General features: G+C 38.6%; 1 protein-coding gene across 4 annotated transcripts in view; it reads left to right on the top strand.

Moving 5' to 3' along the window:
• The window catches only part of PRRG1 (proline rich and Gla domain 1), a 156,438-nt gene that overhangs the window by 11,796 nt on the left and 127,057 nt on the right, over positions 1 to 17,585 (top strand). Inside the window, exon 1 of one of the 4 annotated variants that reach the window (XM_049871334.1) lies at positions 6,132 to 11,057. The exons of the other annotated variants lie outside the window; for them this stretch is intronic. The gene's annotated coding sequence lies outside the window, so the exon portion shown is untranslated. Of the gene's footprint in view, positions 1 to 6,131; positions 11,058 to 17,585 lie in introns of those variants that run through there. 4 annotated transcript variants of the gene reach the window in all.

Below are 17,585 nucleotides of genomic sequence, written 5' to 3'. Positions count from 1 at the left end.
TTTTGTGGTTTCCCTCACTGGGTTGACATCTGATTGCTCTGTCCAGCGTTCTAGTCTTGGGTTGATATCTGGTATTATTGATTTTCTAACCAAAGAACTCCCTTTAGTATTTCTTGTAGTTTTGGTTTGGTTTTTACAAATTCCCTAAACTTCTGTTTATCTGGAAATATCCTGTTTTCTCCTTCCCATTTGAGAGACAGTTTTGCTGGATATACGATTCTTAGCTGGCAATTTTTTTCCCTTCTATTTTTTATATAAGTCATCCCATTGCCTTCTTGCCTGCATGGTTTCTGCCGAGTAGTCTGAGCTTATTCTTATTAGCTCTCCTTTGTAGGTGACTTTTTGCTTACCCCTAGCTGCTCTTAAAATTCTCTCTTTATCTTTGGTTTTGGCAAGTTTGATTATAATAGGTCTTGGTAACTTTCTTTTAAAATCTACCTTATGTGGAGTTCGATGAGCATCTTGGATAGATATCTTCTCATCTTTCACAATACCAGGGAAGTTTTCTGCCAACAAATCTTCAACAATTATCTCTGTATTTTCTGTTATCCCTCCCTGTTCTAGAACTCCAATCGCTCGTAGGTTATTTCTCTTGATAGAATCCCACATGATTCTTAAGGTTTCTTCATTTTTTTTTTAATTCTTTTATCTGATTTTTCTTCAAATGTATTGGTGCCAAGTGATTTATCTTCAAGTTCAGAAATTCTGCCTTCCACTTGCTAAATTCTGCTCCTCTGATTTTCTATTGAGTTGTCTAATTCTGTAATTTTATTGTTAATCTTCTGAATTTCTGATTGCTGTCTCTATGGATTTTTCTAGCTTATTAAATTTTTCACTATGTTCCTGAATAACCTTTTTGATTTCTTCAGCTGCTTTATCTGTGTGTTCCTTGGCTTGTTCTGCATATTGCCTGATTTCTGAAGGTCCTTAATATTAATGGTTGATTTTGTTTCGTAAACACAGAGCATTGGCCTGCTTGTGAATTGCTTATACAAACATCAAGATTAATGATGTGTACCTGGATTGCTGGGGTTCTAAGTTTCAGTTACCATGGCTGGTTACATAGAAGAATATGCCTACATGACCAACCCTCCATAAAAACCATAAACCCTGACACTCAAATGGTCTTCCCCAGGCAGAGCTATTCCACACATGTCCCTGTATTTTGTGACTAGTTAAAAAGCATGTTTGTTTTTTAATAATATTTTCTTGTGTTTTCAGTGAGAGTTTACACAGCAAATTATGGTCCCACTTAACAATTTCTGTACAGATTATTCAGTGAATTGATAACATTTTTCATAATGTGTCAACATTTTTATTCTATTCTGATTGTCACATGAGTTCTTTTTTTATCTTCTAATTTTATTTCTTTCGTTGTTGAGAATATATACAGCAAAACATACACCAGTTCAACGATTTCTACATGTACAATTTAGTGACATTGATTACATTCTTTGAGTTGTACAGCCATTTTCACCCTCCTTTTCTGAGTTGTTTCTCCCCCATTAACATAAACTCACAGCCCCAAGGTTTCTATCTAATATTTTGAGTTGCTGTTGTCAATATGATCCCATATAGATAGTTCTTAAAAGAGCACAATGTTCAAGGCAGACCTTTTTTACTAGTTAAGCTAAACTATTATTTGGTTTTAAGATGACTTCAGGGGATATTTTTGGTTTAAAGATTAAAGATTATCTCAGGGCAATGGTTTTAGGGTTTAGCCACCCTCCATGGCTCCACAAAGTCTAGAGTCCATGAGAATTGGAAATTCCATTCTGTATTTTCCGTCTTTTGATCAGGATTCTTCTATAGAATCTTTGATGAAAATGTTCAATAATGGTAGCCGAGTATCATCTAGTTCTCTTGGTCTTAAGCAAAAGGGGCAGTTGTTCATGGAGGCAATTAGCCACACATTCCATGTCCTGCTCCTACTCCTGACTTTTCTTCTTTGTTGCTCCAAGTGAATAGAGACCAATTGTAGTGCCTTGGATGGACACTTGCAAGCTTTTGAGACCCCAGGCAATATGCAGTGAACTAGGAGGTAGAACAGAAGCTCTAAAAAACACTTTGTTAGGCCAGTTAACTGGGATGCCCCATGAAACCATGACCCTAAACCTCCAAACCAAGGAACCAAATCCCAGCAGGTTTTTGGTTGTACATAAGCAGCCTCAGCAGCTACTCTTTTTTTTTTTGTCGTTGTAAATCTGTCACAGAATTTTTACCAATGCAATTTTTTATAGGTATACAACTTATCGACAGCAATTACAGTAATTGGCTGTGCAACCCTACCCTTAGTCAATGTGATTTTTCCATCACCATTAACTCACCTTTTCCCCCTTCCTCCTGTTGTCTATACATTTGCCTTTTCTTGTCTTTCTATGTAAGTGAGGTCATACAACATTTGTCCTTTTGTGATTGGCTTATTTTCACTCAGCATAATGTCTTCAAGCTCCATCCATACTATGGCACATATCAAGACTTCATTTCTCCTACTGGCTGAGTAGTATTCCATTGTATGTATGTGCCACATTTTGTTTACCCATTCATTTATTCATGGGCATTTAGGATGTTTCCACCTTTTGGCTATTGGGAATAGTGCTGCAATGAACATTGGTGTCAAGTCTCTTTTTGAGTGTCAGCTTTCAAGTGTTTGGGTATATACCTAGTAGTGGAATTGCTGGGTCATTTGGTAGTTCTGGTGACACAGTAGTTAAGAGCTTGGCTGCTAACCAAAAGGTCAGCAGTTCAAATCCACCAGCTGCTCCTCAGAAACCCTATGAGGCAGCTCTACTCTGTCCTATAGGGTCATTGTGATGAGTTGGAATTGACTCAGTGGCAATGGGTTTTGGGTTTTTTTTATGGTAGTTCTATTTTTAGGTTTTTGAGGAACCACCACACAGTTTTCCACAAGGGCTTTACTATTTTGCATTCCTACCAGCAATGAATAAGGGTTCCAATTTCGCCACATCCTCGCCAACATTTGTTATTTTCTGTTTGTTTTTATCTTAGCCATCCTAGTGAGAGTGAAATGGTATTGCATTGTGATTTTGATTTAGATCTTTCTGATGGCTAATGATGTCGAGCATCTTTTCATGTGTTTTGGTGGCCATTTGAATGTGCTCTTTAGTGAAGTGTCTATTCAAGTCCTTTGCCCATTTTATGATTGGGTGGTTATTTGTCTTTTTGTTGTTGTCAAAGTTTTATATATATATTGGTTATTAGATATTTGTCAGACATATCGTTTCTGAAGGTATTCTCCTAGCCAGTAGCTCCTCTTTTCACTTTCTTTGTAAAGTCTTTCGATGAACAAAAGTTTTTAATTTTTATGAGTTTCCATTTATTTATTTTGTCTTTTGCTGTTTGTGCTTTTGTTATTATATTAGATAATCCATTGTTGAAAGCTAGGCCTGATAGCATTGCCCCTGCTTGTTCTAAGAATTTTATGATTTTAGTTTGCACATTTAGGCCCTTAATCCATTTTAAATTTGTTTTTGTGTATGGTGTGAGGCCTGGATCCTGTTTCATTTTTCTGCCTGTGGAAATCTAATTTTCCAGCACCATTTATTGAAGAGACTTCTTTCCTGATTGAATGGACTTAGCACCCTTGTCAAAAAGTAGTTGACCAAACATGTGGTTTTATTTCCAGACTCTTAATTCTATTCCATTTGCCCATGTGTCTGTTGTTATACCAGTACCAGGCTGTTTAGATCACTGTAGCTGTTTAGTATGTTTTAAAATCAGGAAGTGTGAATCCTCCTACTTTGTTCTTCTCTTTAAACATTGCTTTAGCAATTTGGGGCCTCTTGCCATTCCATATAAAGTTGAGGGTTGATTTTTCCATTTCTGTAAAGAAGGCATTTGGGATTTTGACCAGGATTACATTAAATCTATAGATTGCTTTGGGTAGTATCTTAGTTATCTAGTGCTGCTATAACAGACATACCACAAGTAGATAGTTTTAACAAAGAGAAATTTATTGTCTCACACTCTGGGAGGCTAGAAGTCCAAATTTGGAGTGCCAGATCTAAGGGAAGGCTTTCTGTCTCTATTGGTTCTGGAGGAAGATCCTTATCATCAATCGTCCCTTGGTCTAGGAGCTTCTCCGTGCAGGAACCTCACGTCCAAAGTACTCATCCTGCTCCTGGCACTTCTTTCTTGGTGGTATGAGGTCCCCACATCTCTCTGTTTGCTTCTTTCTTTTATGTCTCAAAAGAGGTTTGCTCAAGACACGATCCAATCTTGTATATTATGAATGTTAAGTTGACATTCTGGAGTATGTTATTTTTCTCCGCTAAGTATTGTTTCCTTTGTTTTAGTGGTTAGTTTTCTTGGCTGGGCTTGAACAACTAGTTCTGTTTCTTATGCAGGAGCTCTTGTCTCTTAAAATCTTTTGTTTTGGGATGGGTTGCTAAGAGTCTGTTCTGTACAAGCATGATTCACGGTTTAGTCAGGTATTTGGGCAGACAGAGTTTAGGGATCTCTTTGGCTCTTTCTCTTCAATGCTCATGGTTTCTTGGATTCATTTTATCTGGTTCTCTAGGCCTGAAAGACTGGATTTTTCTCATGTGCCTATTTCTGCTCTTCACCTTTATACTGCACTTAGCCCCAGACTAAAAGATACATCATTTCCCCTCTGTATCTGTCTCTTCAGTCATCAGTACCTTCAGGTTGGCAGCTCCAGTCGCAGTTCAGAATTTCTTCATTTTCATTGCCTCTGTACCATGTGAGCATGGTTCAGGGTTGTCAGAGATGTGGGTAGGCAGAGTTTGAAGATTTCTTTTCTGGCTCTCTTCCTTCTGGGATTTCTCCACTCCCCTCAGTGTTTTCCCAGCTTCACCTTGATGCTTCCCCAGGCTGGAAAGATGAGGCTTTTTTTTTTCTCCCATGTGTGTCCCTCCACCACCAGCTCCAGTATACCACCAGTGTTGTTATTTAGCCCCAGGCTAAAAGCCGTGGTGATGAAAACTTACTTGTATAGCTCCCTGTCTCCCCTCCTTCTAACAGTCATGGATTCCCTGTCAGATTCTATGTGCTTTTGTTCACTCTCTAGTACCTTAAGTTCATTTCTCTTCCTATTACATCCAGATTTTGTAGTTGTTTTCTGTGTGTGTGTGTGCGCATGTGCACACGTGAGCACATGCACGTGTGTAAGGGAAGTGAGAGGGTCTTATAGTCCTTAGTTCATCATACCCAGAGACAAACAATTTTAAGTTTTGAATATTTCCTTGAGGGGGAGAAAATCTGCTTTACTGAATAGCCTCTTAGAAACCAGGAGCTGCGGATCTTTCAGTGAAAGTTGGTAATTGATAAAGGGAGACTGTTATCCTGTCCTAGCCTCTTGTTCTCTGTACAAAGGGAATGGGGGAGGGAGGCGTTTTGGAGATGAGCAGAATCGTTTGGGAAATGTGAGCAACATATATGATCCCACCTCCCTAAGTTTTATTGAAAATAGAATAACTTCACAGAACCTGCAGATTTTTTAAAAAACCTGTTTACGGATGTTTTAAAGGTCCTTGGGTGACGCAAACAGTTTGTACTCAACTACTAACCTAAAGGTTGGCAATTGGAACCCACCCAGTAGCACCGAGGAAGCAAAGCCTGGCGATCTGCTTCTGTAAAGATTATAGCCAAGAAAACTCTGTGGAACAGTTCTACTCTGTAACACATAGGGTCGTCATGGGTCAGAATCAAGTTGAGAGCAACAGGTTTTTTTTTTTTTTATGGCTGTTTTGAATCAAATGCTGGATTCTACTTTGCTTAGTACAATGCCTATCATAAAGCTAGGTATTCAGTAACTTATTTGAATCCATTAATTGTATGAGATTGGCAATAATAATAATCATTAATAAATTAACTGTGAATATTTTTATTATCTTCGAAATAAGATGATTAAACAAAAATATGTGCCTATTTGTCTTTTTGTACTTTGCAGTCAATAAATTTTGAGCTGTTTTAAATAAAAGATTAACTTGTCCATGATAAATTTGTTATATAGTGTTATATAAATGATTTATTTAGGGAGAAATCCCTGTAATGGTTGTTTCCTACTTCTGTCAAACTCATTTTTTGAAAGGCCATGGGGAATAATGAACTATGTAATTAAATACAGTTCATTTTGTAGTTACAGCCAAAGTAAGTAAGATGACTAACATGAACACCTTTGAAATACTTATAGAAAATAGCAGGTTTATAGAATCTATCTAGGAATTAAGGCGCCCTGGTAGTGCAATGGTTAAGTGCTTGGCTGATAACCAAATTTTGAACCCACCGAGCATGTCTGCTGGAGAAAAGACCTGGCAATCTGCCCTGTAAAGATTACAGCCTAGAAAATCCTATAGGGAAGTTATGCTCTGTCCTGCAGGGTTGCTATGAATCAAAATCAGCTGGATGGCACATAACAACAACAATAATGTCAAGGAATTAAATGTATAGGATAGCAAGGAAGTTAAGTTACTCTAATATTGGGATTGAAGTGTTCTGGAGGAATATGGCTGTATAGCACAAAGTATAAAATGTATCAAAATACAACTTGTAGCACTTTATATGTATCTTTTGATGCATTTCACTCTTGTTAATTCACCTATAAGAGATTATGTGATGTCTCGATATTGTTATTATGAATTACAGCCTGTATTGTAGGTGAGCTTGAATGAGAATGAGATTAAAGCAGTCACATTGGTCTATCACTAAAATTAGAGATTTGGCATTAACTTGTCAGTGTGATTATTGTAAACAAGATGTCGTATGGAACAACATGTTTCCTGAGAGTAATCCAAGCATTTAACATAATTTAGGAAGCCCGTCAGTTCTCTGCCCTAGGTCTCCAGTTATTCAATGCTGTAGGCAGAATGGGGAACCAAAGGAAAGTTTGAAATTTCCAGATACATTAAGGGGCTGTAGTAGTCATCTTCCTTTTGGCTCTGGTGACCAGTGGCTATGGATCCCCCGTATGTGTCCTCTTACTCCCGCAGGTAACCTGGGTTGAAATCCAGTGCCCCCAAGCTGCTTTGAGGCTTTCATTGCATGAGTGAGCACTGAAAATGTGCAAAACACATTTAGACCAGAATAACAAGATTGTAAGGCTGAAGAATGTTTCTATGGATATTCTTGCATGTTGCCAGCAAGATTCAGTATTTTTTTTTTTTTACAGATGATTCTGAGACTTGGAATTTAATGGCTTTTTGTTTGATTCTTCTGTGAGCTCAGTTGCATTCCTGTTGATTCTGTACCAGACCACATTAATTACTACTCTTTGTCTTAATCTCACGTCTCTGAGGTAGATGAATGCTTGAGTTGAATGGGAGGTCAGGAGCTGTATTTTCAAGGGATTTTCCTCATGTCTAACAATGTCTGTGTGGTAAGAAAGACAGAGAGAAAGTCTGCTTTAGAATGAGCAGCACGTAATATTAGACTCCTATAATGAAATGCTTGGTCAAAGAGAATTTTCTCCTTAAATTAGTAACTAAATTGGTATGTGAGAGGAGTGCCTTCCCTAAGATTGCCTTTCTCTGGTAGCTAAAGCTGCACTTCGACATTTCAGAAGCATTTCTAGGGAGGTGAATAGATGGTGAGGTAATTTTCTTAAGTACTTGGATCCTGGTTGTCTCCAGAGGCTTTGAAGCTGTGAGTTACAAAATAGACTGATTTGATCTCCTGGGATCTTTGCCAGGTTCGTAATTACACTGAGATTTTAGATGATCACAAATGACAACATGATGCCCTTACTGTTACTCTAGGAGTGAAATGATTCCTAGATGTTAAGGAACAAGAGTAGGTTTTAGTTTAGAGGACTTGAAAGGTGAGACTTCTTATAGGCCAGAAACAGGGTTATGATTATGCATATGGGACATGATTGTGCAGCCAGTGAATTGTGTGTGACTACTTTTTTTTTTTTTACTTGGTTTATTGAGATAGCCATTTAACTCTAAGCAGCATGAGGGCCAGGGTTTATGTCTCTTTTAGTAATCTTGGCTGTGGTGGGTCCTTATTAATTTTTGTTGAAAGAATGAGGAATATATTGCAGTATTCTAGGCTTGCTTACTTTTTTTTAGCATGGGGAATAGAGGTAGCAGTGTTGAGCATTTTCTCTGTGCTAGCCAGGTACTGGATCAGTACAGCAAGACCAAGCCATAACCTCTGTCCTCAAACAGTTTGCAGTCTGGGGGAGAAAGTAATACATGCAGTGTTTGAAAACTGGTGAGCAAACAAGAGAAATATTTGATAAATTAGTACTACAGATTTGAATGCTATAGAAATTCAGGGGACAGAGAGATTATTTCTTGGCTGGGCTGATAGAGATGAGTTTATAAAGAGGTGTAGAATTAAGCTACCATTAATAGTGGATAATTAATAAAGGAGTCAAATGAACCAGGAAGGAGAGGATATCATACAGTATTTAAATTGAGGCTGTTCTTTTCCTTCTGCTCCTGGCAACCATATCTTCATATTTTAAGACTCTTAAGTGTTATCTTGTCTGTGAAGCCTTTTTATCCTTTCTGAGAACAATTGACCTGACCACTCTTCCCTTAATACATCCTCTACTTCTTTTATAGCATCTGTAATGCATATATTACATTTTTAATATCTGTCTGCCTCTTTCTACCATGGTGTAGAGCTCAATTATTATTCATGTGTCTATTCCTGGTTGTCAGTAGTAATTATTTGGCTGTAAGTAGCAGGAAATGCAATTAATAAGAGTGTAGTTATTTCATTGGAGGTAGGCAATTCAGGGGTGGGCAGCTTGAAGGAGCCTACCTTTCTATCTTTTCCGTCCAGCATGCTTTGTATGTGGTTCTCATCCTCATGATTGTACAATGGCTATATTTCATACCACACATGTAAATTTCAGCAGGAAGAAAGAGGACAAATGGCAGAAGGGTTTGCCAGAAGTATGTCTTGAGAAAAAGTCTTTCCTCTTACATCACATTGGCCAGAACTGTATCGTGTGGCCATCTTTAGTTGCCAGGGAGTCTGAGAATTTTTCCAGCCCTTCTACTAGAGAAAGGCAGAGGGCAATAGCATTGTGGATGATATTTGTGTAGGTAGTCTACAATGTCATATTCATGATTGGGATCTCCTTCAAAAATGTCCTGGTAGATGTCGCATCAATTATGCCACACATTGAACATATTTTAACGGTCAGGTCACCATCTTAAATCTCAAGGACAAAATCTGTTTTCAAAATCTATTTCAAAAGTGTGGTCTGGATCATGGTTTCAATTAAACTTACTTTGGCCATTCTCAAGTTGAAGGATATGGTCAGCAGTGTACATAAGCAGTAGTACAAGACAATGTGATTCCAAGAACTTGGCCCCAGCAGCATGGGAACCATTTAACTCTGTAAGTGATGGACTCCTTAAATAATCTGTCTGCTTCCCAGAATTCTGTGATTCTGGGTGCCCTTTAGCTTTCAAGTCATTCTTCCTTCTGTGAATTGAATTTGATAAAGGGAGGGGCTGCAGCACTTGATAGGTCCCCTTGTTTGGAGTTTGAGTTTCTTTAATTTCTGTATCAACATAGAGTCTCTGGGTATCAATGAGATATTCTCTTATTGAAGCTGGTTGGAACAAGGATGAGGGCAGCTGAGAACCCTTAGGACCCTCTAACCTTTGCTGCTGACCCTTCTCTTATTCCCCATTGCTTCCTTAGGGCCTTCTTTTTTTGTGATTTATGAGTTTACATGTATCTTTCACTGTGTTCTCTAGAAATTTGTGGAGTTTAAATCTCTTTCTTTATCCAAATAAAGCACCTTTGTTTTCATCTGTAAATTCTCTTGTCCGTACTTAACAAAGCAACAGGAAAACCATACAGTGACAACTATTAGACAAATTCCTTTCCTCAGAGACCAAGTTTCCTCTACAGGCCTTCCATTCAATTGTTCTAGTAAAGGAATAAGCTTTCTGAAGGCGTCTCTATTTTTGAATTGTTTCTAGGAAATTTATGTCCAGTTTAATTGTGGGCATTTTTTTTTCTTTGAAGGCATGTGTGTAAGGAGGAACAGATCAAATAAGGGCTACATGTATAAAGATCCTACTTAAAGGGCAGTTGTTTGGGGTGCAAGTTTTATTTTTTTGTAAGAAAATTTTCTACTTGCATGCCTTTAAAATTAATGAGAGTGCATGCACCCACAAAGAACAGCGAGGACAAAAAAAAATTTAATTTTTATTGTGCTTTAAGTGAAAGTTTGTGGATCAAGTCAGTCTCTCATACAAAAATTTATATACACCCTGCTGTATACTCCTAGTTGCTCTTCCCCTAATGAGACAGCACACTCCTCTCCACCCTGTATTCCCCATGTCCATTTAGCCAGCTTCTATGCCCCTCTGCCTTCTCATATCCCCTCCAGACAGGAGCTGCCCATGTAGTCTCTCTCATGTACCTACTTGAGCCAAGAAGCACACTCCTTACCAGTATCATTTTCTGTCTTATAGTCTAGCCCAATCCCTGTCTGAAGAGTTAGCTTTGGGAATGGTTCCAATCTTGGGCTAACATAAGGTCAGAGAGGACAAAATTTTAACCAAAAGCTATAAGTTCATAAAAGAAGAAATACAGCTAACTCGTAAGTACATTTATGTTATATATTCAACTTGACTGGTGATCAAGGAATTGTAAACTATAGTAATGCGATGCCGTTTTTAACTTATTGGTTTCACAGAGTTGAAAAACAAAATGTTGATACTTGTTGACAAATGTGGGGAATAGACAGTCTTAAAACAGTTTTTTTTTATTTTAAAAGATCAACCATACCAAAAAGTAGAGAAGCTAATATAATAACTTCTGTGTTCACTATTTTACTTCAGATCTTTTTTTTTTTTTAAGACATACCAAAAAACCAAATCCACTGCCATTGAGTCGATTCCGACTCATAGCGACCCTATGGGACAGAGAGAACTGCCCCACAGAGTTTCCAAGCAGCACCTGGCAGATTCAAACTGCCGACCTCTTGGTTAGCAGCCGTAGTACTTAACTACTACACCACCAGGGTTTCCGACATAACCCTCCCTCAAATGGCTCTCTTTTTCTTCCTTCACTGCCAATACCCCTACTGCCAACCTGAGGTAAGCACTCTGTAACCAAACACTCTTTTCTTGTACACTGAGGGTGAAAGTGAAATTGTTACAAATTTTCTGAAGGGTAAATTGGTAATATGTACCAATTACCTTAGAATTTATTCTATGAAGGCAATAAGAAATGTGCTAAAAACAGGTATGTACACGCATGATTTTCAGCAGTATTTATAGTAAAGATACAAATATGTTTTTCAGCAGTATTTATAGTAAACAAATGGAGCTATCCTAAATGAACACCAGTAGAGGACTGGTTAAATAAATGATAAATATTCATATAATAGACTGTGAAGCAGCCATTAAAATTGATACATTTTCCAAGTTGTCTGCCTTAGGTGTACATCAGTTTTGTGAATAGGAAGCATTACCTCTACGTGTCATGGAAGAATCTGTATTTAATCCAGTGTCAAAACATATGATTTGGTTTTGTGTTATGGACAGTTAAAATAGGAAAAGAAAGGTAAAGGGGAAATTGGAAAATTAAAAGGTTGGTTGAGCTTAGAGTAAAAGAAAGGTAGTGAAATAGGCAGTTGGTTTGTTTAGGCAGTTCAGGGGACTCATGTCTTATCCATCAGGTACCGAGCATCTTCTCTGTGCTAGCCAGGTGCTAGATCAATACAGCAAAACCAAGTCATGATCTCTGCCCTCAAACAGTTTGCAATCTGGGGGAGAAAAGTAATACACCAACATGTGAAAACTGGTGAGCAAAAGAGAAATTTTTAAAAAACATTGTGTTTTAGGTGAAAGTTTACACAGCAACTCAGTTTCCCATTCAACAAATCATACACAAATTGTTCCGTGGCATTGGTCGCTAACCTATTACAATATGCCAGCACTCTCCCCATTGCCAACCTGCCTTCTCTGTTTCCACCCCTCCAGTTTCCCTGCCCTTCCTTGACTTCTCATCTTTGCTTTTGGGTAAATGTTGACTGTTTGCTCTCCTATAGTTAATTGTTTAAAGGAACACATTCCTCATGGGTGTTATTGTTTATTTTTTACGCCAGTCAATTATTTGGCTGAAAGGCAAACTCCGGGAGTGGCTTCAGTTCCAGGTTAAAAGGGTGTCTTAGGGCCATAGTCTCAGGTGTTCCTCCAGTATCTACCGGTACAGTAGGTCTGGTCTTTTTTATGAATTTGTTTTGTTCTACATTTTTCTCCCATTCTAACCAGGACCTTCTAATGTGTCCCTGATCAGAACAATCAGTATTGGTAGCCAGGCACTATCTAGTTCTTCTGGTCTCAGGCTAGAGGAGACTGTGGTTCATGTGGGCCATTAGTCCTGTGGACTAATTGCTTCCTTGAGTCTTTGGTTTTTTTCATTCTCCTTTGCTTCAGATGGGAATAGATTGATAGCTGTATCTTAGGTGGCTGCTCGTAAGCTTTTAAAACTCCAGACGATACTCGCCAAACTAGGATGTAGAACATTATCTTTATGAACTATGTTATGCTAGTTGACCTAGATGTCCCCCAAGACTATGGTTCTTAGCTCTCAAGCCCAGTAACTCCGTCCCACAAGGTGTTTGGATACAGATTATTTTCTCATCTATAAACAGATATTGTTATTCTCCTTACTGGACTTATAGGTTTCTTCATGTGCCAGTCAAGTGAAAGGATATAAATATTTTCTTGTTGCAGAGCCAGGGGAGAAAAAATAAAAAATCTTTAGACATAAATCCCTCTGTACCCTCGCTCACCTCAAGTCTGATGAACAGGTGTGAAAATGGGGAAAAGAAAGGATTTCTAGGGAGATGTGAACCCACCTGAAAGTGGAGTACTGAAGTGGCAGTAGTTCAGAAAAATGTTTCTCAACCCAGTAACAGAACCTTTACCACATTGTCTTCAGACAGTAGGACTTAAGGTTTGGCGGTTACTTTTTAGCCATTCCTGTATCACTGTAGGAAACCCTGGTGGTGTACTGGTTAAGTACTATGGTTGGCATTTGGAATCCATCAGGTGCTCCTTGGGAACCATATGGGGCAGTTCTGCTCTGTCCTATAGGGTTGCTATAAGTCAAAATCGACTTGACAGCAGCGGGTTTGGTTTTTGGTTTGGATATCACTGTAAGCATCCTTTTTTGTTTTGTTCAGTTGGTCCCAGGGTTCTACTGATTTGGTAAACCTTGGCAAGCTTTCTACGGTATGCTTTGAAGCAGCAGTAATTCTTAGGGACCCAAGGCTACCCACAATTAACTGTAGTCCTTCTCCCTTTCCCACCATGGTTTTTGAGAATAGGGACAACTGAATGATTTCTGAATTTTGTTGGCCCATGGACTTGCTTATCAGTATTTCAGAACTGCTGCTCTTTGTTGGAGAAGTGCCAGCAGAGTGAGTCAGATTTTTTTAGATTTTGTTTATAGAGTGGCCATTAGGACATTGGCTGAGATCATCAGGTGCGATAGTCTCCCTTGGCGTGGTCTTTCCACCGGGCCCGGTGTTTTTGACTGTGACTAACCAGTTTTAAGAAGCCATTTAAGTGGGCCATTGTGTACTGTTACCAACTCAGCTAAATATACTGTACAAATCAAATTAGAATACATTGCTTCTGTGGTATTTTGTCATTGGCCTACTTACAAAGAAGAAGTAGTAAGAAATTGTGTTATAAAATGTGTTGTATTTCCTATATGGATGTTGAAGACATTTCAGTGTTGTTCTTTCAAGGACGGTTGGACCAATTTTTCCCTTTAATCTCAAAATCAGAAGTAATGAGGCTTCTGGGTAACTGGTTTGTTTTTTATCTTAGGGAGGCTAGGCTCATGTGATTAATTGTGTTTATTTTGTCCTTTAACAAAGATGCAGAACTTTTTGGCAAGTTTTTTTGTATTCAAACCTGAATCATGTCTTTGTCTTATTTTTATTACATTTTCTCCAAATGCTTTTAAATTCTTTTACCTTTTTTATTACATGAATTTTATATAAATTATCTTTAATTCTTTTCAGAACTGGGTAGGGTCTGAGTAAACAAGATGAATTTGATGTTGAAATGTTAAATTTAATGGGCTGAATTGGTACTCATTTCATCTTTTTTGTTTATTATCATGATTTGATGATGATCTAGGGTACCAAATGAGGTGATATTCAAAAGTAAGTAAGAATTGAAATTCTGGATATAATAGTATGAGAGGTAAAGCAACAACTGATCATATGCATGAAATAATCCCTGCAGTGGATACCTCAAGATGTGTACAAGTTATTCAGTTATTTCTTGGCCCTTTCCTATCCAGCTTTCCCAGTCTCAGTATGTTTCACCAGGAAGCCTTTATTAGGAGAGGAAATAGAAAGGCATCACAACTGATTAACAGAAGTAAGGACTAGCCCAGTGCCTATTCCCTGGCCAGTGTCACTTTCCCTCAAATCCACTTGATGTGATTTAACTCTGTCTTCTGTTGACACCCTGCTGGTATAATGGTTAAGAGTTTGGCTGCTAACCAAAAGGTCAGCAGTTCAAATCCACCAGGCGCTCCTTGGAAACCCTGTGGGACAGTTCTACTCTGTCCTATAGGCTTGCAATGAGTCAGCATTGACTCGACTGCAGTGGTTTGGGATTTTTTGGTTTTTTGGTTTCCATTGACTTACAGTCTCCATTTCACCATAATAAAATTTCCATTTTTGTTGTCTGTTTCAGATGGGTTTTAAAAAGCAAATGGATTAAATTAATTTACACATGCATGAAGAACTGATAACCCCCTCTTTAACTTTCCCAGTAATATATGCTTGCTTGTTGCAAAGAATAAAATAACTCCATCACCAGATGTTTAAATCCAGGTTCTCACATTCATCTATTTCAAGGAAATAATCAGAAACGAGAATATATATATCACAGCAACAATACGATGAATTCTTATTGGCTGCAGATCATTTAGTTGTATGGATGTAACACAGTTTATTTCCTAATGGTAGAACATTTAGGGAATGGTTAAATTATGATACATGAATATAATGTAGCCACTAAAAATCATGTTTATGAAATGTTTAATCTCATGGGAAAATTTTTACAGTGTATGGATAAAAAAAGTAAAACACAAAACGGAATATCATATGAATTCAGCTTACTGAAATATGTATTTTTTGTTCAATAGATATTTGCATGCTTAGTATCTGTCACGAGGAGCCCCTGTGGTGCAGCGGTTAAGTGTTTGGCTACTAACGGAAAGGTCAATGGTTCAATCCCACCAGCCAGTCTGTGGGAGAAAGATGGGGCAGTCTGCTTCTGTAAAGATCAAAAAAAAAAAAAACCTTTGCGGTCCAGTCAATTCTGACATATAGTGACTCTATAGGACAGGGTAGAACTGCCCCATAGGGTTTCCAAAGAGTGGCTGGTGAATTCAAACTGCTGATCTTATATTTGGTCAGGAGCCGAGCTCTTAATCACTGAGCCTCCAGGGCTCCTCCGTAAAGATTACGGCCTTGGAATCCCTATGGGGCAGTTCTACTCTGTCCTATAGGGTTGCTATGAGTTAGAATTTACTTTACAGCAATGTTTTTTTTTTGTTTGTTTTTTATGAGAGTATCTGTCAAGTATAGTGATGAGTACGAGATATACATAATACAACACAATATACAAGATATGCATAATCTCTGCCAGCATTAAACAAAATAGGGCCTGATTATGAAATTAAATCTCCTTTTGGGAATTGGTGATTTCTAGTCAAATGTGATTAAGCTCATTATCTAGTTTGTGGACTCTGCAGGACGTTGGTTTCATTTCACTTCTGCCTTTTGTCTGAAAATTCATAGCTTTCCAGTTCAATTAGATTGAGCAGAATAGTTGCAAAACAAGAGCAACAGACAAACAAATCAAGCCTAGCATTTCCCGTCATCTTTAAATTTTCTTTACCCATGTGGTCAGTGTTGCCCAACAGCATCAGTGTCATGTCTGGCTGCTCCTAGAAATCCCTCTGTGTAATTTTGTCTAGGCTCATTTTATAGAAGAAAGTATTTGCAAAGTAAAGAGGCATTTTTGCATAGGCCTTTTTATTTCACCTTATAAACAAACCCAGACTTGTACATTTATAGAACGTAATTCTTATACTTGTATAGTATTAACCACTTAATATTGTTCTTCAGACAAATTTCCTTTAAAAAAATGTTAATAAGCCAAATGTTAATAATAAACCAAATGTGAATTATAAACCAAAAAACCCTCTGCCGTCGAGTCAATTCTGACTCATAGCGACCCTACAGGACGGAGTAGAACTGCCCCCTAGGGTTTCTAAGGAGAGGCTGGTGGATTCAAACTGCCGACCTTTTGGTTAGCGTCTGTAGCTCTTAACCACTACACCACCAGGGGTTTCCTGATACTTATAGGAATTGTAAAAATTGCGTGGGGGCGTTGTCTGACCTCTAACTTCACAAAGGGAAAGGAGAACCAAGATCAACAGCCCAAGGCTGACTTCTGTGAGGTGGAGGTCAGACATGCCTCCTCTTTCCACCATCTTTACCAATCCTAACACCAACCGTCTCTCCCACGTGCTCTCTACTTTTCTGCTGGGTTTGGTAATTCATTGCAATGCCCATACAGAACCGCACAGACAATACTCAATGATTATGAGGTTTATTATGGAAGAGTAACAGGTTACAGTTCAGGATCAGGAACGCACAGGATGAAGTTCTTCTATCAGGACATCCTCTTCCCAGCCGTGCCAGTAGGCATGCGTCTCTCTGGTCCTTGGCCTCTGCCCTGCTCAGGCAAGTGTTACAAAGCTCTTTTAGCTTTGTGGATAAGTGCCCAGAGGTAGCCCGCTCTGCCAGTAAGCCTTGGCCCAAAGGCACTCCGCTTTCTTGCTCTGTGGACCCTGAAGCCCATTGTGTTGTCTCCTGCCGGTCTCTCCTGCTGCTGTCTCTCTGCCACCGCTTCTCTGGCTCTCCTTCCTTCGTGGTGGTGGTGGATCCTCTCTTTCTCACCTCTAGGATGGCTCATTTCAAGCCCAGTGGAATGGCAAAACTGACCAGTCCCTTTGGAGGGCCACAATTACCCTATCTGCACAGCCCCACCCAATCACCTAGGTGGGAGTTACAAGACCATGGCAAGAAAAAAAAAGGCCACACAAAAGCGATCCATCGCATCACAGGAATGTACCTCTACTCAGAAGGTTTTTATTGATATGTGGTAAATCTTGTTTAAGAGCTTCATCCTGCAAAATATACATTCTTTAGAATTGAAGTTAGTGTTTTAATTAGGCCATTAAATTTTGGTTGGCCCAGTGGCTTTAATATAATACCCATGGACATATTCACTGTAGTGACATGCTTTATTAGATAATGATGTGACAGTATTGCATGGCACAGAAAGAGCTCTTACTTTCTAAAGCCTCAGGGGCATGTCGGATTTGTCGCACATACTATTTGTGATGATTTCTCAATGCTATTTTTTTTTTTTTACATACATCTACAATAGGACAATGAGGGAAGTAAAAATGTGAAAACTTTTTTTTCTTTCTGGCTGAATGGTCAGTGTTGGGCTCTTGAACTTACTTAGTATATCTAACCCAACTCATAGCGACCCTATAGGACAGCGTAGAAC

The sequence above is a fragment of the Elephas maximus genome, chromosome X (genome assembly GCF_024166365.1).
Source record: "Elephas maximus indicus isolate mEleMax1 chromosome X, mEleMax1 primary haplotype, whole genome shotgun sequence".
NCBI classification, from domain to species: Eukaryota; Metazoa; Chordata; class Mammalia; order Proboscidea; family Elephantidae; genus Elephas; species Elephas maximus.
The sequence above is the reverse complement of the archived record's forward strand: the minus strand, read 5'-3'. Positions and strand labels throughout refer to the sequence as shown.